This window comes from Vulpes vulpes, chromosome 15 (assembly GCF_048418805.1).
Source record: "Vulpes vulpes isolate BD-2025 chromosome 15, VulVul3, whole genome shotgun sequence".
NCBI classification, from domain to species: Eukaryota; Metazoa; Chordata; class Mammalia; order Carnivora; family Canidae; genus Vulpes; species Vulpes vulpes.
This window is the reverse complement of record NC_132794.1, coordinates 100,319,708-100,346,455: the sequence shown is the minus strand read 5'-3', so window position 1 is coordinate 100,346,455 and position 26,748 is coordinate 100,319,708.

Sequence of the window (26,748 nt, the reverse complement as noted above, 5' to 3'; positions counted from 1 at the left end):
TTTCCTAACTTTTTGAATTTAATAATTATTTCCTCTATACTTATTCTTTGCTATATAAAAATAAAAGTATTTATGACAGTATAATTTCCTTTGAGTGCAGTTTTGATCACATCTCATAAATTTGATATGTAGAGCTTTTATTTATTTATTTTTGATATGTAGAGCTTTTAGAGTAGCTATTCTCTAAAAGTCTATAACTGCAGTGCTCATTTCCTCTATAATCTGAAGTTTATTTAGAATGATATTTTAGAATTTCCAAGTTTTTTAAAATTAAAATGTTTATTATTAATTTTAATTTTCATTGCTCTGTCTACCCATCATCCAGTTTAAGGACATCTGTTTCTTAAAAAGGTGCAATTCAGCTGTATTTTCTCTACTATCTTTAGTTTTTCTATCTCCGAGTAATCCTTGTTTTCTTTGATCCCCTATAATGCTTAGCTCGGATTGCTTGATGTCATTGTTTTCTTTTGTTTGTGTGTTATGTCTGCCTCTCTACCTCTGTAAGTAGTAAAAGCAACTTGAAGGATAGAGCCCACATTTTATAATTCATTGTGTGCCCCTAGCATCTAACACCTCAAACACGTTAAGTAATTCATAAATATAAGGGTATCACTTTATATTTCAGGAAGGGCAAGACTGATACACAATGTAGAAAGATCGAAAGCCTTGCTAAGTAATTATGTGGTCAGTCATTTTATTAAAATACGTCTACATTATGCATTCTTCTGTCCTGAAAAATATTGCTCATCTGACAATAATTACAATCATGGTAACTAATATGATTATTAATACTGATCATTGGTTGAGCACATCTACATTCCAGGCACTGTTTTGAGAACTTAATATGCTGTACCTCACTCCATAATGTTCACAATTGCTCTCACAGGTAAATGCGATAATTATCCTCATTTCCCAGATGAGAACAATGAAGCTTAAGGTCAAGCCCATGTCCAGGATCTTCCAGGTGGTGAAAGTGAAGCCTGGATTAGATTTCACATTTGCCTGTTCCTTCCACTTCTGGTCCACACTAGTTTCTGTACATTTATTCTCCCAGTCGCTCACTCATTCTTTCTTTTGGTCCATCCTACATTCAAATAACCAAGAGCTTGCTGTTTTACTTTGCCAGAAACTGTACTAAAAGACAGGAATATAAATGTGAATAAAATATAGCTCCTGCTTCTGGTGGCCTTCCAGAGTCCAAGGGAGCTTTTTCTTTGACATGCACTAAGTTTTAAAATGTTGCAGAATGTGCTAATTGTATCTGGGCTTCCCTGCAGTTTCTCTGTGTCTCTGTTCTCTGCTCCCATGATGTTCAGGTGTTTACTTCAGCACTCAACTTATCCAAGCTGATTCAGATCCTGGCTGCCAGGACTAGGGCAAGTGAAGTCATTGTATGTTCTTTGTAGGTGCAGAAAGAACCCAGGGTTTTAATAGCCTCTCTCCACCCACCTTCAACTTGGTTTCCCTCAGGACAATAACATAAGCTTTAAAGCCAAAGACAATTATGACAATGTTATTATTTCATATGGGGAAAATTGGTGTTGCCAGCCTGAAGTAGGTTCCAGACTTCTGAAACTTATGCAGAAATCACTCTTGCAGGCAGGGAAGACAAGCTTCAGAAATATGGTTTATAGGAAAGAAATAACCAGGGTCTTTGTTTGCTTAGACTAGGCTTCATGGACTCTCTTCTGTAAGATCCTCCCTGCCACATGTTGTCATCCACGCACTCAGCTCAGAGCCTACACAAATGCCACACAGCTGCAAGGCTGCCACTACGCACTGCCCACAGTGACAAAGATTGAATCACAAGATAAACATGAAGGGGGGCCCGCTGGAACCTACCTCTCAGATTTGAAGTCTTCACAGGTTTTAAATTTTGCTAAGAGATTTCAACTGACCTGATCATCCTCACCATGGTCAGTGCCACCTCATCATTTTCTGTCCACTCACTTTACTTTTTTTCTCACCATCTAAAACTCTAGTAATTCTATGACTGTTAATCTATGTGTGGTTTTTCTCTCAATAACAAATAAGGCAGTTACTTAGTTTTGTTTATTACTGTATCTGTCACGCTAGAATGGTGTCCAACATATAGGATGCTCTCAACATCTCTTGGTTCATTGATTGAATGGATCATGATGAATCGTCATAACCAGAAGAAACTTTTGTGTTCATCTTATTTACTGCTACCTTCTCCACTTGTTTTTATCATCACAATCATGACCTTTACCATCGTCAATATGTCAGTAATGATAATCCCATGCTGCCACTTTTTGTCACCTCCCTGATATTCTCAGCTTTTACTCCTGTTCTAGGTGAGGTACACAGGGAAGATGAACACCCTCAGACCACAAATAAGGGAGCTGAGCCACAAATGGGTAAATAAACTCTCTTTGGGTCACAATCTGGGCCACTGCCCTGTTTGTTCCTCTCTTGTCAAGGGTTATTTGTAAATAGTTTCTGAAGCAAACTCCATTCCTTCTTGTTCCCTTATAGCCCTTTACATAGTGCCTGGTGCACTGGAGGCACTTCAGGATATTTACTGAAGGACCACATGGCACCAGAGTCCTCCATGATTTGGCCTCTAGCTTCCTCTTCAGGCTTTGCACTCATGCATCCCAGGACCTCCATCTTGGCAATTCTTGCTGTTGCCCATTACTTTTTAGCACTAATCCACCTGCTTGAAGTATCCTTTAGTATACCGCTCTGTTGCTGCCCAATCTACTTAATGAAAATTTTCAGGCTCTCTCAGCTTAAATGGCCTACTCTTCCCTCGGGTGATATCATACTCTATAACCATTCCTCTGTACCTCCATGGAAAATTAGTAAGTGAGACATAGTTAAAGCCCCTAGAGTGTGGCAGGCATATCAATATTGCTCATCATACTTTCCTACCCCAGCGCCTAACAGTGAATGCTAATAGCAGGTAGCATTTACTGAACACGTACTGTCTGTCAGACACTAGGTTTGTCAATGTATATAGATTATCTAATTTAATCCTCATAATAACCCCAGGAAGTAAGTATCATTATTGTCCACATTTTATGAATGAGAAAATAAGGTTTGAAGTTGTTGCATAAGAAGTCAAAGTCGTCTTCTAGTAGTATCAATAAACAGGGAACACATTCAAACACTTTTGCCATGTGTGAATCTGTTCGTGAATAATAAGCACCTAGCCAGGAACATTTACAAATGCTTAATCAATGTGTATTAAATAATTTAAAAATTACATGGAATGATTTCTTTGTGCTTTATGCTTGACCTGACTTGGGATGGGTATCTTCAATCCACCCCACTTGGTGGGTAATGTCACATTGCTTGAATGGAGGTCTCCTTCATATCCAAGGCTTCCTTCTTCTTTTGTGTTTAAAAATAAAGAAAATTGGCTTCTATATTCTTAGCAGCTCTTTCTGTACCTGTTCTGGTGGTAAGGTATGGTAGGTGGTATTTGTGGTACTCAGGGTTACATGGTTGACTTGTCTTTCTTCTCTAAATGCATTTCCTGTCTTATAAAGGTTGCCCAGTGGCAATTCTCAATTGCAAGGATTGTGTGCCATTTTTTGACTCCTCTGCAGGTTGCCCTCACATGAATGTAATCTAAGAAGGTAGTATTACCCACACAGGATGCCTCCTTCAACATACTTAACCAAGTCATAAGGCCTTCGCCTGTTTTCTTAGAGTCTAACCTAAGAAAAGTAGCTTCTTACTAACCTCTCCAAACCCATAATTATAATAAGGATTTCCTTGTGTTCAGGGCACTGTTTTCAGACTTGCAGAATAAAATAGATACATATAATGGTAATTCTTTTCCCTTGACTCCTGGAAAAATCAAGAAGTTATCAGCACTTGGGATGAAGAGAAAGAATATACCCGTTTTGTTTGTTTTTGCTTCTTCCAAATGTGGTCCTTGTCAAAACACAGGGAGTACATGTAGGGCCCCACAGCTCTTGACTATCCCTATCTTTGTGCCAACCTATTTAAAAGAAGGTTGGGAATCTCTTTAAGATTCTGTAGTCTAATTAGACAACAATAGTGAGTGAATAAATAAATTGACAAACAAAACTGCCATTTGTTAGGAGAAGATTCTATATCCCTATTTTATAGAAGAGGCTACTGTGGCCCTGAAAAGGTTAGTTATGTTTACCCTGCTCTAAAGCCTAGTGGTTTGGGGCATAGACTTTTTTTGTTTTGTTTTTTGTTTTAGATTTTTTTTTTAATTTATTCATGAGAGACAGAGAGAGAGACAGAAAGAGAGATGCAGAGACACAGGCAGAGGGAGAAGCAGACTCCATGCAGGGAGCCTGACGTGGGACTCAATCCTGGGTCTCCAGGATCAGGCCCTGGGCTGAAGGCGGTGTTAAACCGCTGAGCCACGTGGGCTGCCCGGGGTTTAGACTTTAGAATCCAAAGCCCTGCCTCTGCCATTTACCATTTACATAACCTTGGGTATGTAACCTCTCAAAATGTTGATCTTCTCATCTGCAAAATAGTGACAATAATGGCACCTATCTGTAATAGTAGAATTAGAGACAGAATAGGCCATTTCTGTCTTCTTCAGCTGTATCTTTAGTTCCTAAAATGATGCTTGACATATAGAAAACACTCAGTTTACCTGTGTAAAGGAGAGCAATGACCAGCACAGTGCATGGTATATAGTAAGTCTTCAAAAGATGTTGGCTATTACTATTATTATTATTATTATTATTATTATTATTATCCAGTTGAATGGTAGAAGCAGGAAGCAAATCCCAGTCTCTGTCAACTCTGAGAACAAACATGGAAAGTCTTTCCTAAATGTTTCCCCTTCCGTTTCTCTCATTCTTTATCTCCTTCTACCACACATGAAGAACTTTATCCCTCAGCCAGTGGAGTGACTTTCCAAATAGAATCTCTCACTTAATTCATTTTGTATCCAATTTCCTAAAATAAACCCAATCAAAAACCTTGAAACTTTCCAATCATCTATACAGAAAAACACAGATTTTGCAACCTAAGTCTCAAAGTCCTTTTTTTTTTTCCCCTAGACCCACTGGCACCTCTCCACTTCATCTCCAGTTTTTATTACAAACTGTATCTACCAGACTGAGCAGCTCCATGCGTCCCAGAGTCCTGTCTCTGCCTGCCCTCTGTCATTCCTCCCACTGTCCTGTTCTCACCATTTTTCTCAGACCAAAGTTGGCTCACTCTTTAAGCCTCAGCTCAATGAAACATGCCCTTACCACCTAAACCACAGCTATCATGTTCTTCTTTCGAATTTGACATTTTGATCTATGCTACGCCATACGTTCTTTATTTTAAAACATGCTTGTGGTCAAATTTCCCATGCTACTTGTATTATGGATTTTCAAACAAGCATGACTTCCTGTTCCTTGGAGAGGCATATAGCTACTTTTAGTTATAGTATAATGATTAAGCGAGCTATTGTGTGAACATCTATTTTTTTCATCTATAAAATGGGAATAGTAGTACATACATTTTTGGGTTGCTGTGAAAGTACAACAATAAATGTAATGTGTTCCTTCCATCAAGTACCTTGCACATAAAATGTAGTAGCTACTATTGGTAAATATTATTTGTTTGCGTAATTTTTTTAAAGTCTTATTTGCGTAAATTTGAGTAAAGATGAGCAGAGTATGTTCTGGGAATACCAAGGAATGATGGCAAACGTTTCTTCAGTTTATAAAACCAACCCCATGTTCTGTGTCTTGTCTTTGGTAGAACCTGATTTCCTATATGCCAGGCACCCATAAATTAATGATTACTCTAGTTTTATGTAAAAAATATAAAACCCGTCATGACTTCCTTTGTTAGTAAAACTCTTTCACCCCCCTCCCTACCTCTGCTTTCTTATTTCTATACTAGTGACCCAGGCAAGGGCCAGTATGTGCAGGAGGCAGACCGGTGCGCCAGGGTTGGAGAACCCACAGACCTTTACCTCACTTCACCTCAGTTTCTGCAGTGGGTGCCTCCCAGAAGGCCTGTTCAGGGTGCCTCCTTTTTTTTTTTTCTTTCTCTTTTGGTTCTGCCTGTTTTGATAAGATTATTTTTTATGCTAAGCTTGGAAGCGGAAGGGCCAGGATAATGTCAGGAGGGGCTGGCCCTTTTGCAATTTCCTATTGTTGACTAGCAATGGAACAGAGAAATCTTCCTGGCAGTTTTATGAGATTGAGATTTCTCACTGCCAAAGGTCAAGGAGGAAGAGCATGGGGGTGGGAAAGAGATTGTGATGAACTCCAACCTTGGAAGGAATCACAGTCTCCCAGGCCTGGCGTCACGTTTCCTGGAGTTCCTCTCTCCTGGAAGAGAGAGGGAAAAATTGTAGGCCCTGTACACCTGAGCATACCTACTGGAGGGTTGCTTGAGCAAAGCACTGGCTTGGGCCATTAACTCTTCAAGAACTTTATACCTTCCCCCACTATGGGCAACAATGAGCATCTTAACAACAATGCTTTCGCATCAACCAGGGCTTGACAACTCTAAACCTCCTCTGAGTCACATGGGGAAAATGTACTCAAGTGATAGCAAAGCATATTTCTATTATGTTAATACTAGTAGGCACCAGACAACTGGGTTGCAGGATTTAAGGTTTGCATCAGGCCTTGGCTGCTTTCTTCTAGTGGAGAAACAAATCTTTAGGACAGTTACGGTCTTAGGCTCTTGAAATCATCTACATGAGAACAACTTGAGATTTTAGCCACTTCCTCTTTTTTTTTTTTTTTTTTTTTTTTTAGATTTTATTTATTTATTCATGAGTGACACAGAGAGAGAGAGGCAGAGACACAGGCAGAGGGAGAAGCAGGCTCCATGCTGGGAGCCTGATGAGGGACTCCATCTTGGACCCCCCGGGATCACGCCCTGAGCCAAAGGCAGACACTCAACTGCTGAGCCACCCAAGGCGTCCCTAAACTACTTCTTTAAAATGTAGCTTTCTGGGCCCCCACTGCAAACCTGCAGAATTAGGCATTTTGAGGCACTGACCTACATTCAACAAACTCCCCAAAACTCAAGTTTGGTCGTAACTGAAGTACCTCAGGGTGCTGAGGACTGCGTTCTTACGAACTTCTGTGTTATGAAACTATGGCTTTGTTTTTCTGCATTATTCATTGCCTGGAGGAAATTGACTCCCAGTTTTAATCTGATTTGGAAGAATACACACATTTTAAAAATTGTATCACTTTTGCATTCACTCTTTACACATACACCTATTGAGCACTTCCTATGTGCCAGAAACAACACTAGATGTCTGGCTATGAAGAAGAATAAGACATGGTCCTTGAATTCAAGGAACTTCTAATCTCTTAAGAAAACATATATGTGCAATTAGGTGTTAGAAGAGCTATGGAAGAGGTCCGCAAGGATAAAATAAAACCAGAAAGGGGAGGGCAATCAATTAAACCTGGGGAACATGGCAGTCATCAGAAATATCTTCACATAGTGAAAGATGTGTAGGTATTCACCAATCAGACAAGTTGTAAGAAAGTAGCATTCTAGGCTGATGGGGCAAAGACATAAATTCTAAGATAGCAAGACAGTTTCTGGGAGCTGAAGGTAGTTTAGCACAGCTGGAAGATAAGATGATGGGTGGTGGAGGAGGACAGGGCAATAAATGATCCCTGGGAGACAAAGGGGAGCTAGATTATAGATATCCTTGCTAAGGTATCTTATTTTTTAATTGAAATATACTTGGCATGTAATGTTACATAAGTTTCAGGTATACAACATTGCACTTCACAACTCTGTACATTTGGCTCTGCTTGCCACAAGTATAGCTACTATTTGTCACCAAACAGAACTATTACAATGCCACTGACTATATTCCCTATGCTGTGCCTTTATCCCCATGACCTATACAAAGAATTTGAGATTTTCTTCTAAAATTGTTTTCTCAAAGTGTGGACCTCAGAATTTCCACAATAGAATCACCCAACTGAATCAGAATTTCTAGAGGTGAGATACTAGATATTTGTAAAGCACCCCACATGGCCAGTACATCAAGTTTGGAACCCACTGTTTGGTAATGTGGAGTCACTGCAGGATTTTGTGCAGAGAAGAGAAATTATCAGAAATAGTATTCATCAGGATAGATGATGGATGGATTAGACTGAGTTTGGAGACAAGGAGAGTCCAGGAGGTTAGTTAGCAGAACATAGCAATTCTCAAGGTAAGAGATGTTAAAGGATTCCACTAATAAGGATGGGGTTGGATTAGAAGGTATACTAAGAAAAAAAAAGGTATGCTAAGACTGTAGGATTTATAGCACAGAGTCTAAATGGAAAGGAAGAGATTCCTGAGTATATATTGTAGTCAGGTGCAAAACTTAGTATTTGTTGAAAGTTTAGCCAGTTTTCTGGGTAATTTCTATTTTGTATGAAAAAAAAAGAAATGTTATTTTTTTAAGATTTTATTTATTTATTCATGAGAGACAGAGAGAGAGAGAGAGAGAGAGAGAGAGGCAGAGACACAGACAGAGGGAGAAGTAGGCTCCAGGCAGGAAGCCTGATGTAGGACTCAATCCTGGGTCTCCAGGATCACGCCCTGGGCTGAAGGCAGCGCTAAACCAATGAGCAACCCAGGGATCCCCAGAAATATTCTTTCATCAGAACTTTCTTTGTAAAAATAGACACCTTTATTAATTCTTGTGCATGCACATTCATGTGCATGGAAAGCCACAGTAGTTTCTGAGCAATTGCAGGTGATATTATGGATGCTGCTAAAAGCAACTGTCTCTTCTCAGAGACATAATTCTGCCTCACATTTTCAAGAGTGATGTGGCTGAAATGTTGTCATAGTCTGCTTGGGCTGCCATAACAAAATGCCAGGCTTGGTGTCTTAAACAACAGAAATTTATTTTGTCATAGTTCTTTTTTTTTAATTTTTTTTAAATTTATTTATGATAGTCACAGAGAGACAGAGAGAGAGGCAGAGACATAGGCAGAGGGAGAAACAGGCTCCATGCACCGGGAGCCTGATGTGAGATTCAATCCCGGGTCTCCAGGATCGCGCCCTGGGCCAAAGGCAAGCGCCAAACCACTGCGCCACCCAGGGATCCCTATTTTGTCATAGTTCTGAAGGTTAGAAGTTCATGATCAAGATGCCAGAAAAATTTAGTTTCTGGTGAAAGTTCTTCCCTTGGATTGCAGATGGCTGCCTTCTCACTGTGTGTTCACATGTCCTCTTCTTTATGTGCATGCTCAGAAAGAGAGGGAGAGGGAGAGAGAGAAAGAGAGAGAGAAGGCAAAGAAGGAGGGAGGAAAGCAAGAGCACATGATTTCTCTTGTGTGTCCTCTTGTAAGAATACTAATCCTATTGGATCAGGGCCCCACCCTTATGACCTCACACAACCTTAATTATTTCCTTAGAGGCCCCATCTCTAAATGTGGCCATATCAGTGGTATGGCTTCAACATATGAATTTTCAGAAAATTCATATGAGAATTTGAATTCTCATATGAGAATATGAGACAGAAAAATTCAGGTCACAGCATTCCACCCCTGGTTCTTCTTATATGCAAAGTATATTCATTTCATCCCAACAGACCCAAATGTGTTAATTTATTTCATTATCAGCTTTAAAATCTAAGGTCCAAAGTCCCATCTAAATATAATCAAAGTCAGGTATTGGTGAGACTTGAGATAAGATTCATCCTGAGGCAAAATTCCTCTCCAGCTATGAAACTGGACAAATTAACCTAGACTAAGTTAAACAAATCTAAACTAGAATGCTGGGACAGATTAAGGATAGACATTCCTATTTCAAAAGGGAGACATTCCCATTCCAAGAGGGAGGCACAATTTAAGCAATTCCCAAAGCTAGCAAGGCAAAACCTCTATTATACTTTATTTTTTTAATAATAAATTTATTTTTTATTGGTGTTCAATTTGCCAACATACAGAATAACACCCAGTGCTCATCCCGTCAAGTGCCCCCCTCAGTGCCCATCACCCATTCACCTCCAACCCCCACCCTCCTCCCCTTCCACCACCCCTAGTTCGTTTCCCAGAGTTAGGAGTCTTTATGTTCTGTCTCCCTTTCTGATATTTCCTACCCATTTCTTCTCCTTTCCCTTCCATTCCCTTTCACTATTATTTAATTCCCCAAATGAATGAGAACATACAATGTTTGTCCTCCAACTGACTTATTTCACTCAGCATAATACCCTTCAGTTCCATCCATGTTGAAGCAAATGGTGGGTATTTGTCATTTCTAATGGCTGAGTAATATTCCATTGTATACATACTTTAAACCCTGATAAGAATACTCTTTGGCTTAATACCCACCTTTCAGACCCACTAGGGCAATGATCCTGTCCCCAAGCTCTCCAAGCCATTCCTGCCTCCCAAGTTTTAAGGTATAGGCTGTTTGGCCTATTGAAACCAAAGAGGTAGCCCCGCCTTTTGAAATTGAGGGGACATCCCTGATGATCTCTGAATAACCTTTGGGTCTTTCTTCCCTTTTCCTGAAGAATAGTACACACTCATAGTTGAATAGCTTTATAGTTCCATTCTTTGGAAGCCAAAAAATTCAACAGACATCCTTAAATCTGTCCAATCTCCATCTGGATTTGAATCTTTTCTACACTAATTACTAGCTGTGTTGGGTTGGCAGTCCATACTTTCGCATTTGTAAGTTGTGTATTTATACCTGTTTCATAGGGCTATTCACTCAGCTATCAACTCATTCATTCCACAAATATTTATTCTTGTTTCATTTCATAAATGACATGGAAGGGAAAACCAGATTCCCTGCTCTCATGGAAATTCATACAGAAGGCTATAGACAATGAAACAAATAAACATATGGTAACAAATGCAAGGAGACAAATAAAAGCAAAGTAAAAAGGACAAAGAGTTACTGGAGAGAGGAGTGGTAACTTTTAGAAGCTGTAGTCAGGCAGGTAAGCCTCTCTTAGAATGTGACATTTGGACAGAGATATGAATGAAGTAAGGCAGTCAGTGACACAACTGAATGTTTGGAGGATGAGTACTCCAGGGAAAGTAAGCAATGAAAGCCAGAAAGCCCAGAGATAGGCTCCTCAACATGTTGAAGGATCAGCAAGGAGGCTAGTAGCTGCTGTGGTTCTAGCAAGGAACAGCTGGAGCAAAAAAAAAGTGAGCAACAGAGAGAAGAATTATTCCCTCTGCTTAGGTAGGCAGCTAGCCATTAGCTATCTGAGAAAGGAAACTTCTAGGCAGAGGGAACAGTGAGTATGAAGGTTCTAAAGTGAGAAAGTATTACCATGTTTGAAGAAGAGCAAGAGGACCAGGCAGGCTGGGGTGAATCCACCAAGGTATAAACTGGAAGTAGATGAAATAAGAGGGAAAAGAGCCCTATAGGACATCTGATGCCATGAAATGAACTATAGGTTTAGTTCTGAAAAGGGAGGAGTTATTAGAGCACCCTAGGCAGAAGAATGACACAATCAGAATTACAGTGTGATGGAATCATTCTTTGAAATGGGCAGTATACTATAGGGGTTAAGTATGAAAACTAAGAGATCAGTAAGGAGACTAAAACAGTAAGTGAAGCAAGAGATGATGATGGCTTGGTTGAGGCCCTAGCAGAGGAGGTGGGGAGGGTAAGAAGTGTTCAGATTCAAGACACATTTAACAATTGGAACTGATAGGCTTCACTGCTAGATTGGATGAGAGGTGACCGTTTCTAGGACATACAACCGCTGGTTAGAAAGGAATTTGCATTTCCCCTATTGGACTTCATGGAAGCTTTTAAATAATTTCATTTGGCCAGGAAATGGTGAGAGGAGACCCAAAGAGGTTTTGATTCTGCAACCAAGGGATCCATCACTAGGCGCGTTTGCTGAGTCATCATGGATATTCCTGTTGATCCAAAGAACAGGAGGAAATAAAATTCCTTTTTTCATGCTACTGTGTCATATCCCTATCCTACTCTTAGTCTTAAAGAAGATCAAATCTTATCCAGAAAAGTTAAAAAGACTTCCTGTTTTCTTACACTACAGAGGAAGACCATGAAGAAAGGAGAGAAACATAGGTCTTTCCTGATTGTACAAAGTATGGTAAAATGGTGCTTTTGTAGCAAAGTTTCTAGAGCAAGTGTCCGTGGGAAGGAATTTCTTGGGCAATTGCATCAAGCGCCATAACTTAAAGCTGTGCAGAATGGAGAGTTCCCTTTTATGGGATGATACTTTTCTCACTCTTCTTTTGCCCATCTGGGCCTGTTTGCTGGGATCCAAGCTTCAGTCTTCTAACAGAATTACCTGGGAGGCAGGTCCAAATCCCACAAAACAGGGAAAAGCCAGGATGGGCATTCATATACAGGCCTATTTGTTCCAAATTGTAGCAGGTCTCCTGCAAGGCTGGGCTCTGCTGAGGGGTATACTGTATCTCCGTTCCCTCTACATGCTTCTCTCCCAACATGACAGCTGCTGGCTCTCAGGCACAGAGGCATGACCATCTCCTCACAAGAGTGGGTTTTTCTTTTTCCTGCCTATTTAGAGCACTGCACTAAATTTTATTATTACTCCATGTATTAACAATAATGTTAATTTCTAAAAGATTGCTGTCATTTTATACACAATAAAATAGCATGAACTCAGGGAATAGATTTTTTTATAACATGATTTTAAAAAGTACTTTTTTACTGAGCAGTAATAACTAGTGCTTCTAGAGTGTTTCTTTTTCTTTCTTTTTTTTTAAATTTTTATTTATTTATGATAGTCACACACACAGAGAGACAGAGGCAGAGACATAGGCAGAGGGAGAAGCAGGCTCCATGCCCGGGGAGCCCGATGTGGGATTCGATCCCACGTCTCCAGGATCGCGCCCTGGGCCAAAGGCAGGCGCCAAACCGCTGCGCCACCCAGGGATCCAGAGTGTTTCTTTTTCTTGACAACAGAAACAAAATTTAAAAGGGTAACCATTCTAACATAAGTGCTTTCCAGATTAAAATGCCGTTTGTTGCTAAGCAAATAAGGTGTCCTTATAGATCCACATGTTGATGAGCTATGACAGTGTTTGGACTTTTATCACCTTGTTAATTAGGAATGGGAAATTCAGAGTAATTTAGTAAACTAGTGGCTTCTCTTTGGGACTGATATGAAATTATTAGGAAAATAAGACAAGTACCTGCTCTGGCTAGAGGGAGAAAGTATGGAACTGCCCACTTGAAGACTGGAAGCATAAAAGAATGAAGAACAAACAATCTGTGACAAATGTGTGGAGGCCACACACCTGTCCTGAAAAAGTTGAGGTCCATCTCTTGGATCAATTAACTGTTATTTCTCCAGCTCCAAGCAGGGTGCCTGGTTCAGATTCAGCCTTCAATAAATATTTGTAGATTAAATGAATAAGGGTTAATTAAATTGGCACTAGAAGTTGTGGATAGAATAAAGCTGGCTCAGATCCAGGATGAAAAAAGTGTCTTCTGTGATTTCGATTTTGACTCTGGTCTGGGACAATAGTGGAAGTTTATGTTAGTAGTATAACATGAGGCTCGAAAGATCTCTCTTGGATCCAGTCCAAGTCCCAAGAAAGTCAGGTAAAATCACAGTTTTTAGGACAGTGTGACAGCAGAGGAGTGACAGGAGCCATTTATCTTCCATTCCGTTTCTTAGACATAGACCAGCCCCTACTGACTGTAAAATTAGTCTCTACTAATTTTTTCCCGTTTTCCAGCTCATAGACATATACTTTTGGTCAAAAGGTGACCCAGGAAAAGATCATTGAGAACTCATGCTTAATACTAAAGAAAATATCAAAGCAATTATCCTACATTAATAAACTAAGTTAAAAGTGACATCTTGTTGTTGCTATACTATATGCAAAAAGGAAGTTGTTGAAACATTCTTCCTACACTGAATATGTTTATCTCCTCCTATTCAGCTATAAAGATCGACCATCCAAAACTTTCACCAGTTTGGCCTTATTACTTGGTCCCAAGAGATAGGAACCTCTTTTTCGCCTCCTTTTAGGGTAGCTCAACAAGACTATACTCCCAAAACAGATACTGCTGTATACACTCTAATTTGTACTTCTCTCTTCAATCCATATAGTACTGGTTGAGGAAGAACATTAATGATCTTATAACTGGTCCTAAATCTCTATTTATTTGATTTTAAATTTACTGCCTGGACTTGAATATTTTATAGGATAAGAATTTCAAAACTGACAGAAAAAGGATAATTTGATATTGATTCTGAGTCAGTGAGAAAATATACTTGAGAGAACAATGAATATATTCAACCATAACAAAACCCCACGTGAAAAAAACGTGTCCTCACTGGAGAGAAAAATGTACATTATTGTCTTTCTTCCACACTCTTTCTTCATGGCTGAACTTTTGTCAGATGAAAACTTTTAGCCTTATTCTCTGCCTTTCTGATCTATAATTGCTAATCCATTCTGGTGATATGCCAAATTCATCATAAAAAGTGTTCAGTCATTTGCACTTTCCCCTTTACCAGCTCCCATCACCTATGGAACAAAATTCTAATATCTTGATCTTTATCTGGGCGTTGATGACCTAGAATCAGTTCCATTGTCATTACTTCTATTTCTAGCACCATCATAAACATGTAATGCATATTTAACATGCAGCAAGCACTCGGCTGGGTACTTTATCTGTCTCATCTCATTCATCCATACTAAACCCAATGAAGAAGTGTTATTATTGTCCGTATATTACTGCCCTAATCTTATTCCTTAGTTTCCAACCTATGGTATCCTCAGGGATGACATTTTTAACCTTTCTCTATCCCTAGTCCTCATTGAATCATGCCCTTCCTATCAGCTAAATTATATTTTCTTTAGGTTATCTCTATCACTGCAGCCCAAGCTCTCCTCTCTTGCCTTTGCAGTCAGCATACTTACTAGCTTGTTGCTGTTTAGTAGGATCTGTTAATATTAAAGTGCGTGTCATAAATTACGTAACATGAAGGCAGGAATTCTTATTGATGATATTTATTTTATCTGTGTCATTATGTCAGTTCTTGGCACATAAAATAAGCTCAATAAATGTTTGTTGATTGAATGAGTGACTGTAAAACCACAGAGTCAATGAAAGGTTGTATAAGCAAGTCATAGTTGTGAGGTTAACTTCAGGACCCTGGTACTACTGTGGCTTACACTTATATTATGTAAAGCAGCAATATGATTAATGATATATATGAATATGATTTAATCATATCTGATTTTTTTCATTATGATATGATCAGATAAACACAGTCATTGAGGTCTAAAAGATCTAGTTCAAACTCTATCACTACCCAGCTGTGGAAACTTAGATAGGTAGGTCTGCTTAGTCCCTTCATCTCTAAACTAGAATTAATATGCTGCAAGGTTGGTAACTATACCAACCTTGCACTAAAGTGTGTGTAATACTTTTAACCTTTCTCTATCCCTGGTCCTCATTGAATCATGCCCTTCCCGTCAGCTAAAGTATATTTTCTTTAGGTCATCTCTATCACTGCAGCCCAAGCTCTCCTCTCTTGCCTTTGCAGATATTTGCTTTAATATCCCAAAATATTCGTGTGAATGGGACGATGTGGCAAAACAAGGCAGAAATCTGTAGACAAGTAGGTCTCACTCTGAGGAAAGAACAGATCAGAGAGAAGGCACCAGAAATTGCATTTTGCTGGATCACATGTAAACAATTAATGGGGGAAGGATTCACCAAAGAGAAAGGAACTTGTGCTGTCATTTCATTGGCACATCCTAAGGATGAGAAATGGCCTCACTAGCTGATGTTCAACCTCCATCTCACATTGTATAAACAGAAGGTGGTGCTAGGGAGACAAAACCCACACAACAGCAGGGCTTAGGGGCATGAAAAGGGAGGGACATTAGCAAAAGCCCCTGGGTCCTCTTTCCCTCATGGCATCTCAATTGGCAGTGTTGCACTAATGTGCCATTCATCAACAACTGGTTAGTAGAAAAAAAATAAATCCTAAACGGCCTGGGTGAATACATTTTGTTTGTGTCCATGCTCTTCGATCAGAATACTTGGAGGGTCCTAGGGTAGAGAGATGTACTGCATCTGGCCTGTCTTCTTAGGTGATAACGGTGGGTGCAGTGTGTCCTGTCCTCTCTTGGAGTTGGGACACCTTCAGACCAATGGAAATAAGGGGGGCCAACATGACCTGAGTGAGGGTCCTGGTAGATCTTGGCAATGTCCTTCTCATAGCTGTCGATCTACAGCCGAATGGTGGCTCCTGCACTCCCAGTGCCGCTCAGTTGGAAGATGATGTGAGAGCCATCAGCAATATATATATATATAGTGTCTAGAGTAGACACTCAGTAGATGCTAGCTCTTCTATTGGAATTAAGAGGCAATAAAAAATAATTATATATCCTGGAATAATAGTGACAGTAAGTGTAATATTTAGATTCTTCCTGAATCCCTCCACTAAATTAGCAGGATAGCTTTAAAAAAAAAAAAAAGAGAGAGAGAGAGAGAGAGAAAAGAAAGAAAAAAAGAAACTAAAGACCCATGGACATCTACAGCAAACTTGGGTGATTTGGCCGTCTCCATGAGACATAAATATTAAAAAAAAAAAAAAAAGTGGAGACAAATCACTGACAAGACTCATGGAATATCAGCACCAGTGAAAGAAGAGAGGAAAAAATTAAGTTTATTATGGCCCTGAGGATAGAACAGCCTCAAAATCTTCAATAGGGACTCAGCGAGAAATATAATAGCAATATAATAGCCAATACAAGAACAGCAGCAGAAATGGGGAAGATTTTCTGGAACATGTAATTCATGGGTGAATGAAAAATAATTTTAATACAGTAAGATCTGAAGGTACTGGAGCACTCTGGATCCTATAAGTTCTTTGAATTAACAACTAAAACTTCCTTTCAAAAGAAAGACTTGGATTTTAAAACTTCCACTTGGGATGGAAAAAGCTGGGAAGAGTATCGCTTCCATACAGTAAAAACAAACCAGATAATAAGTCAATAATAAAAAATAAAGATTAAGAAAAAGATAAATAATCTACAAAGCTATAGAACCATATCTTTTCTAGAACCTGAGATCTGAAGTCTGACTATTCTTAAGTCTAAGGAAAGACAGGCAAAAAAGGAGAAATTGAGAAACAAGATGTAAGCCATATAGAAAACAAATAGTGCAATGCTTGAATTAAATTCTTCCCTACACTACTTAAAATGTAAATTGGATTAAATGGCCCAATTAGAAGACAGAAATTGGTAGATGGATTCAAAAAAAAAAAATGACTTAACTATATGCTGTCTACGAGGGACACACTTAGCATCGAAAGACACAAACAAGTTGAAAGTGAAAAAATGGAAAATATATTTTATGTAAACATAATATTTGCATATTACATCAAAAGAGAGCTAGGGTCACTTGTATTAATCATACAATAGACTACGGGACAAATTAGTTGAAAGAGATCAAGAAGACCTTATATATTGACGAAAGGGTCAATCCCTAAAGAAGATATAACATTTATAAACATACATACACTTAACCATAAAGTCCCAAAACATGTAAGGCAATAACTGACAAAAATGAAAGGAGAAACAATCAGTTCTATAATTTTATTTTATTTTTTTTCAGTTCTATAATTTTAGTTGGAAACTTTAACATTTAACCTTGAATAAGGGATAGAACAACTAGACAGTAGATTAACAAGGAAATAAAGGATTTGAACAGTGTTATAAACCAACTAGACCTAACCAATGTATATAGAATACTCTACCCAACAATAACTGAAAACACAATTTTCTCAAATGTACATAGAAGAGTTCTGGATAGGCTACCTATTAAGTCATAAAACAAATATTGTACATGTAAAAATCATACAAAGTATCTTCTCTTTCCACAGTGCCATGAAAATAGAAAACAATAACAAAAAGAAACCTAGAAAATGTACAAATATGTGGAAATTGAACAATATAACCACTTGGTCAAAGAGGAAATTCCAAGTGAAATAGAAAACATGTAAAGATGAGTTAAACACAGTTTGCCAAACTTTATACAGCAGAAGCAATGTGCAGTGGGGAAAAATTCCTAACTATGAGCATCTACACTGAAAAAGAAGAAAGATCCTAAAGTCCATAACTTAACTTTGTACCTTAAGAAACAAGAAAAATAAGATCAAGTTAAGTGTAAAGCTACCAGAAAGAAGGAAATAATAAAAATTAGGGCAGTGATAAATGAAATAAACAACAGAAAAACAATAGAAAAAAAATCAACGAAATCAAAATTTCATTCTTTGAAAATATCAGCAAAATTCACAAAAGCAGGAAGAAACAAATTATTAATATCAGGAATAAAAAAAGGAATATCACTGCAGTTTCTATAGACACTAAAAGCTGAAATGGAATAGTAAACCATTGCATGTCTATCAGCTCAACAACTTAGATGGGATGGACAGATTTCTTGGAAGATACAAATGACCAATCAATTAATTCAAGGAGATTAGATTATCTGAATAGTAAAATATCTAATAAGGAAATTAAATCTGTAGTTAAAATGCTTTCCAGAAAGAAAACTTTAGACCTACATGGCTTTGTTAGAATTTCCACAAAACGTTTGAGGGAAGAAATAACTCAAATTCTACACAAACTGTCACAGAGAATAAAAGAGGAAAGAGTGCCTCTAAATTCATTTTATGAGATCACAGTTACCCCCATACCAAAGCAGACCATGAAATCAGAGGAAAAGAAAGCTACAGGGCAATATACTTTATGAATATTGATGCAGAAATACTCACTACAATATTTACAAATCAAACAATATTAAAAATGATAATATTTCATGCCAAGTATGGTTTACTAGAGGAATGCAGTTAGATCAGCATTCAAAAAGCAATCAGTATAATTAGCTATATCGATAATTAAAGACAAAAACCATATGATCATCTCAATAGATGCAAAAAAAAAACACTTTAAAAATCAGCCTCCAGTAATCATAAATACTCTCAGTAACATAAGATAGAAAGTATCCTTAAGATGACAAAGAACACTTTGAAAACCTGTAGTTAACACACAAATACTTAATGGTAAAAGATTGAATATTTTCTCTTTAAAATTATAAACAAATCAAGGATGTCTACTGTAACAATTCCTATTTAACATTGTATTGAAGGTTCAATAACAATAATAATATGCTATGAATTACCTAAGAAGGAAAGGGATAAATACAAACATACTTACATTAAAGAAATAGAAAGATAAACTAAAAATTCAGGAAAAAATTTTACCTACAGTGAAAAACCAGGGGCATGGTTAGAAACTAGACTTCTTTGAAATACTTTATTTTTAGATTTTCAAGATATTTTATTAATGATAAAACAAAGTTTTACCTTAAAAAAAAACCAATTTCTAAAAATCAAAAGTAAAATGAACAACTAGCATGACTGTGTTTAAAGCTGGTGGAATAATCACCCAGAAAGAAAGTGTTCAAAGTCATTTGAAAGCATGATTAATTGACTGTGTATCTCTGGTGGGGGATAAATGAATCCCCCAACCTGCCAAATCTTATACCATATTAGCTATAGCATTGGTGATATAATTCCAATGTAGGTTTCTTGTGTGTTAAAGAATGTTTACTTTGATATGTTTGAGGATTGAGATTTTAATGATTTTTATATCAAGTAAAAATATCAGGTTAAATATAATTCTGTAGTTCCAAATTTGGATTGGAATAATTAATACAATTTCATTAAATGGTGTATCTTAAAAATCATGGGTTTTTTTTTGTTTTTTTTTTTGTTTGTTTGTTTGTTTTAGTTCTAGCAAATAAAGTTACTAGAAATCATGACCAACTCAGTAGGAATAAGTACCCCAAGTGTCCAGATTGTGATTTCTAAGTATCATTTCCATTAAATGGACCAGGAATCTTTGAAGTGACTGTTTCTAGGTTCACAGAAGAAAGTGCTCAAGATTATCCTGGAATATTTTATCAGACAGAAGGCAAGGGAGATATCAAAGTCAATTAGGGTCATGACAAAAGAACCTAGGATCCAATCTGATTTTAAGTTCCTGCTGACCAAAGGAGCAATGTGTCCATCAGTAAGAATAATAACTGTAGTAAACTAAAGAACATTAAATATGTTGGCATCCGTGAGTTTGTACTGATAGTATTAATGAAGATGAGAATGATAAAATCAATAAAATTGTTGGTCTTTTCAAGATGGTAAAAAACTCATTATTTTGAAAGCTGGTAATTAAAGAATAAAGATTTATCTTGTCTTTCTTCAAAATATATACCTCAGAATGACAAACTAGTTAATGAGAAAATTTTTCTCTTTTGATGTTTTCAGCTAACAGTGAAGAAGAAGGAATAATATAATTATAAATCACCAGTTTACAACCACTCTTGAATTAATGGTTCCAGACATAGATTATCAATGGCTGCTACCATCACAAAGAGAGATAACTATACACCTTATACTTCCTGATGGAAGTTCATTTATAAAGCAGATCTACAACCATGAAAATGACAAAATCAAACCTGAATATGATCAAACCTCTAGTTCTAACTATCAATTAATAGGAAATTAATACTGTGGTAGCGTGAATTGTTTCACTAAGTGTAGTAGTTAGTTTAATTCAAATTATAATCTGAATGTGTCATTACCAGGTACTTGGAGGATAAACACAGAAACCATAGATCTTTCTATCCTAAAAGATTTCCAAAATGTGGGCATGTGTACGTGTGTGTGTGTGTGTGTGTGTGTGTGTGTGTGTGAGAGAGAGAGAGAGAGAGAGAGAGACAGAGAGAGAGAGAGAGAGACAGAGAAAGGGAGGGAAAGAGAGTAGGAGAGAAAGAGACATTGAATGAGTATTTGCAATTTCTCAGGAACCCTAATAAATTCTTTGTGTATGTTCTATCATTTAATCCTTGCAACAACTTTGTGAATTATCTTATGTGATAGAGCTCTGCGAAGTTAAGTAACTTATTTCAGTCTATAGTTGCCTAATTCCCAAGCCTATGTTCATATACATTACAATGTAATTACTTTCTTCTCTAAATGACTATAAAGAGGATTTGAAAACTGGTGGCCTATGGGTTCAATGTGGCATGCAGACATGTTTCATTTGGCTTGAAGACTCACATAGGACTATCTGTCTATCCATTTATATTTCAGATTTTAGATATTTTTATATATTTAGAATCTTAAATTTAGATATTTTTATAATCCAGATCATTGTATTCTTATGGAAAATGAAGAGATTGGCAGAAGATGTCCCATATTCTTACCTGACAGCATACAACTTAAATGAGTAAAAACTGCTCTTGTTAGGTAGTAGAAATACTCTGGAGTTTGTCACAATCCCCACCAATCCCTATTGCTTGCTTCACAGACCAGTTTTACCTATCCTTCATTTCCTGCTACATCCACTAGCCTTTTATGTTTGTAAATCCTGATCCATACCACAGCATTTAACTAATTAAATAATTCATAAGACATATATGTACTGTTTTATATCATAGTTGTTAGTCTATGTGTCTCATTTCTCTAATAAGACTGTTAGCTACTAGAAATTTCCATATCATCATTATTTTGTATTTTCATAGCATGAAATGTTTAGATATTTGATGAATAAATAAATTTAATTAGTTGGTTAATGAAAAGCAAAATGAGTAGTTGCTATTTTAGCTGGTAGTTATAGTCTTAGCTGATTTCAGAAGACTTCCAAACACTCATTCAAAATGAATTATTATGTCTTCTTCAAGGAAAAGTAAGTCACTAAAAACAGGATTCAGATATGGGGTCCTTTGTTGCACAGAGGAAAAAGGTGGACTAAAAATTTAGACTTTTTATTTTTGAAAATCCATCTTATTCTCAAAACCATCATGGAACTTGTATTTTACAGCTGAAGTAATCAGTTTCTATGGGGTGTTATTACTTACACTATCTTTTCTGTTGAGAGAAAACATGTTTCCAAAGCACAAGTTCCCAATCTTTCAAAATAAGTCATCTTGCTAGAAAATGAAAATGTAACTTTAGTTTGTCCAAATGTCAGCATACAAAAGGAATACTTTTCCAACTTTCAGGTACCTATGGGGAGCTATTGTGGGCATTTCCACAGACCAGCTGCCCACAGGGATGTGTAGAACAGACAAAGCTTTGAATGGCCTACCCTAAGGAATGATATAACCAAAAACACAAGACAAACACAGTAAAGGAATCTTCCCACTTGTCTGTACTTTTTTTCTTCCATATGACATACTAGGAACATAATTTTTCTATTTCTAAAAATTTTAAACACTTGCTTCTTCATAATATACTGTGGGTCAAAAAAGACTGGAATTAAAAGTCCAGTCTGTCTTCTGGGAAGTATTGTTAAAGGCCTCTCCTTGCAGAGAATGTTCTAGGTTCAGCTCTACAGTTGAATTCTGAGATCCAGGTAGAGTAGAGGGCTGGGAGTATAACCTTAATCATCCTCAGTGTGCACAGTCAGAGGTAGAAGGGAACAGACAAGATATACAGCCCCAGACCAGGGTGGGAGTGAGATAGTAATGAAGCACAGGATCAGAAGCAAAGCTCTGGCTTAAAGTGTCTATAGTTTTGGTATAATTAAGAAGGGTCTAATGATTACAGCCCTGAATACTGTAGCCACCTTTATTGGAAGGTGGGACCACGATGCCAGAATGCCAGAATGAAAGAAAGCAACGAGGCATTTCCTGGGACCAGTGGGATCACCAGGACACTTCCATCCCAGATGATGGTATGAAGACTTGAGCAATTTGAGCAGATCTCTTGATCTTATCTTCTTCTCATCCTTAGATTAAATTTTCTATGGCATTCAGGGTCCTTACTTACCTGATTCTAAGCTACTTTTCCTGTCTTTCTTACTTTTCCTGATTTACTTTTCCTGATTTCTTCATGCTCACCATTTAGGTACATGACAGTCAAGCTATATACACAAGCCCCATACATTCCTTCATATTTTTGTTTATGGTTTCTCTTTGGGATGGTCCTTTCCCCACCAAGCACTCCTGAAATTCATCTTTTCCCTCTGTGTATCTCTCCCCACCATGTGTCTCTCATGAACAAATAAATAAAATCTTTTAAAAAAAAGATTTTATTTATTCATGAGAGACACACACAGAGATAGAGGCAGAAACATAGGCTGAGGGAGAAGCAGGCTCCACACAGGGAGCCTGATGAGGGACTCGATCCCAGGACTGCAGTATCACCACCTGGGCCAAAGGCAGAAGCTCAATCACTGAGCCATCCAGGCATCCCGAATGTGTGATTTGCTGGATGTTGCTCTGTAGAATGATGAGAGAACTCAGACCTCTATTACTAATGAATCTCAAGCTGCTTGCCAATGGACATGAGCTAGTAAATGGATGGATTAAAGAAACTGTAGGGAAGGGAGAATTCTTCATCTAGCATTCAGGATCTTCCAGCTGGACTAAGAATTCCGTTTACATGAAACCGATTAACAGGAGGAAAAAATCCCAAAATTTTATTATGTGTGCATGGAGGCCAGTACTGAAACTGAGCCCCAAGAAATGTCCATGCAGGCAGTTTTTATACATTCTAAACAGACACTAACTGCGAAGAATATACAGAATAAGGAAAATAGGTGCTTGAGAGCTTTAATTAGTAAGGAATTTGGGGCACTTTGGTGGCTCAGTGGTTGAGCGGGTGGTTTTCATATGAGAGATTTGTTTCTTGCTTTCAGCAGGAGGAGAGGATCTGATTGTTCTTGTACCAGTTGTTTGCCAAATAGCTTCAATTAAAAAAAATCAATATGCCATTGAGGTACCTTTTGGGGCATCCTGTCCTGAGTCCCTATGAAGCCAACCTAGGAAGAAATCATTAAACAAGGAGGAGAAAATAAACCTTTTTAAAAGACCTCTACAATCTGCTTTTGTTTAACCTAAATAGTTAATTTCAACCTGGTAAGTTGCCATTTTGCTTAACTATGGCCTTGTTTTAAGATGTCTTATGTTCTGGGCTGCCTCTTAAAGATAGTGTAATCAAGAGCCTTGGCTGTGCTTGCACTGTTGCCCTCCATTTGGAAATAAGAAACAATACAGGTTTGAGTAAAAAAAGGAAGTAATAAAAAGAGCATAGACCTCAAAATTCTGCAGACCTGGGTATTGCTATATAGATCTACCACTTGATATATGGGGCCTCAGGCAATTTACTTAATTTTACTGAACTTTTGATTTTGACAAAATACGTATGCTAGTGCCTGCCTTGAAATATATATGCACATTGTATGTGATGCATCTAAAGAAGTTGCTTTCAGTGAATAATTTTCCTACCCCTCCCCCACACTTCCAAAAGGGAATATGAAATTAGAAGAGATACTAAATCAAAAACAACATCAAATGAGAACTTCCCATTTTTGTCTAGATATAGATTTGGATTAAAGGACATCAAGAAATCATCTTCATTTCATCTCGTGCATTAATACAATTATTGTGGAAAGAGAACAAAAAGTGCACCTAACTTTCCCTTCATACCCATCTCTGATCTATGAGCCTCCCTGATCTGGGCTGCTGAGAAGCTCTGGGCTCTGGATTTTGGTCTTAGCAAGGTGAATCTAGGTGACAGTCTACATAGCAGCTTGAGAGATCCCCAGAGAATTGGAATGTTGTGCATTCTGGGAAAACTTTGGCCCAAGAAAATATGAACCAGAGGTTAACACATAAGTATTCCTGGGGTCCTAAATCGTCAGGAAGCTAAAGGACCATCGAGCAACAAGATAAGTCTGCTCTATTTTTGAGGCTGGAATTATTCAAGGACATGGAGAACACCACAGCCCACAAGGCATAAAATAATTTACTTCTCATTCCTTTCAAGATTGCTGTCACAGTGCAAGACCTGGTAAGCTAACAGAACAACTCATCTATGGGACACAAGAGTCAGAGAGAAGAAGATCAGAATAGGTGTGCAGCAATACAGAGCTACAGGACAACAAGAACAAAACTGAAATTATTCAAGAAGCTTCAGATACAGCACAGAAAGACATAATGAATTCTTAATTTTTAAACTAAAAATTTCAAAATATGAGCTGAATTATCAACAATGATCAAATAAGAAAAAAACTTGTATAAATCAATGGCCACAGATATTGGTAAGGCATGCAAAGATCTACTGTTGAGAAGGCACCAAGCAGATGAGCTCAAGAATGAGTGTTCTTTAACTTGAAGAAATACTTCTAGAGTTATTTAGGCTTTACTTTTATAAAAATGGAAATATTCCCACTTCATTTTATGAACCAACATTATATTGATACCCAATCTGATAGCTACTGTACAAGAGAGAAATCTGCAGGCTAATCTCAATCATGATTTAAAATATAGCAACTCTAAATAAGCTACTAGCAAATAGAATCTGACAGTGTATCAAAAAAAATACTATAACATGACTAAAAGGTTTAATTTGGGAAATGTGTGGATGGTTCAAGCCAGAGAAGTCTCAATATATCCCAGTATATCAACTAATAAAGGACAAAATATATATAAACTTGCCAGTGTCAGATACAGGCATTTGATAAAATATACAGTCATTTCTAAAACTTACTAAGTATAATAGAAACTAGTTAATGAAGTAACTTAAATATAATATTTCCCCAAACCCAATAGCACTTAATAGTCTAAAGACAAAAACCACAGACCATTTATAATGATAACAGGAGATAATACAGTGCTTACTATCAAGATTATTAATCAACATTGTCTTGGCAATTTAAATGCAGTAAGATAAGTAAATAAGATAATGGGTATAAACATTGGGAGACATACAGCTAAATACTTTTTTAAGACTTTATTTATTTATTCATGAGAGAAAGAGAGAGAGAGAGAGAGAGAGGCAGAGATAGATATAGGCAGAAGGAGAAGCAGGCTCCATGCCGGAAGCCTGATGTGGGACTTGATCCCAGGACTCCAGGATCACACCCTGAGCCCAAGGCAGAGGCTTAACTGCTGAGCCACCCAGGCAGCCCTAGCTATCTATTTTTGCTGATAACATGATCATGATAACGTGACCCAGAAAATCATAGAGACTATAGAAAAACTCTAAAAGTAATAAGAGCATTTGGTAGGCAGCTATGTATAATTATATTTGTGTACGTGTGTGTGTGTGTGTGTGTGTGTGTGTGTACCTCCCATAAAGTACTTTATAGAATAACACTAGCTGATGTAACTAACAGATAAACACTGGAATTCAGTGGTCTGTCATAGCTGAAGTTAATGTTCCCTTCATGAGAGTGGGATGGGTGGCTCGGCTAAGCGTCTGCCTTCAGCTCAGGCTATGATCCCAGGGTCCTGGGATTGAGCTCTGCATCAGGCTCCCTCCTCAGCGAGGAGCTTGCTTCTCCCTCTCCCTCTGCCCCTCCCCCTGCTCATGCACTCACTCTCTCTCTCTTCAAATAAATAAATAAAATCTTAAAAAAAAAATGAGAGTGGGATGGGTAGAAGGAACATCCAGAGAGTCATTCAAGGAACTCAGGCTGATAGAAGCTCTGACAACTTTATTTCAAGACTCCTAAGGTTGCTTGAGGTATTAATATCTAAATGACTGCAAGAGAAAGAGAGAAAACCTGGGATATTTTTAAGCCAGGTCTGAAGCTAGTGAACAACACTTCTACCTCATTCTGTTAGGCTAAAATCACTCATTTAGAACCACACAGATGTAAAGGAATCTTGGAATCATAGTATTTGAGGGGCTGGACAGCCATTCCCCAGGGATAATTTCTCACTCAGAGAAAGAACAGAAATCTTCGGGGGATGGCTTACCTCTCTGTTATAAGTAGGCCCTATTACTTCCATTTTACA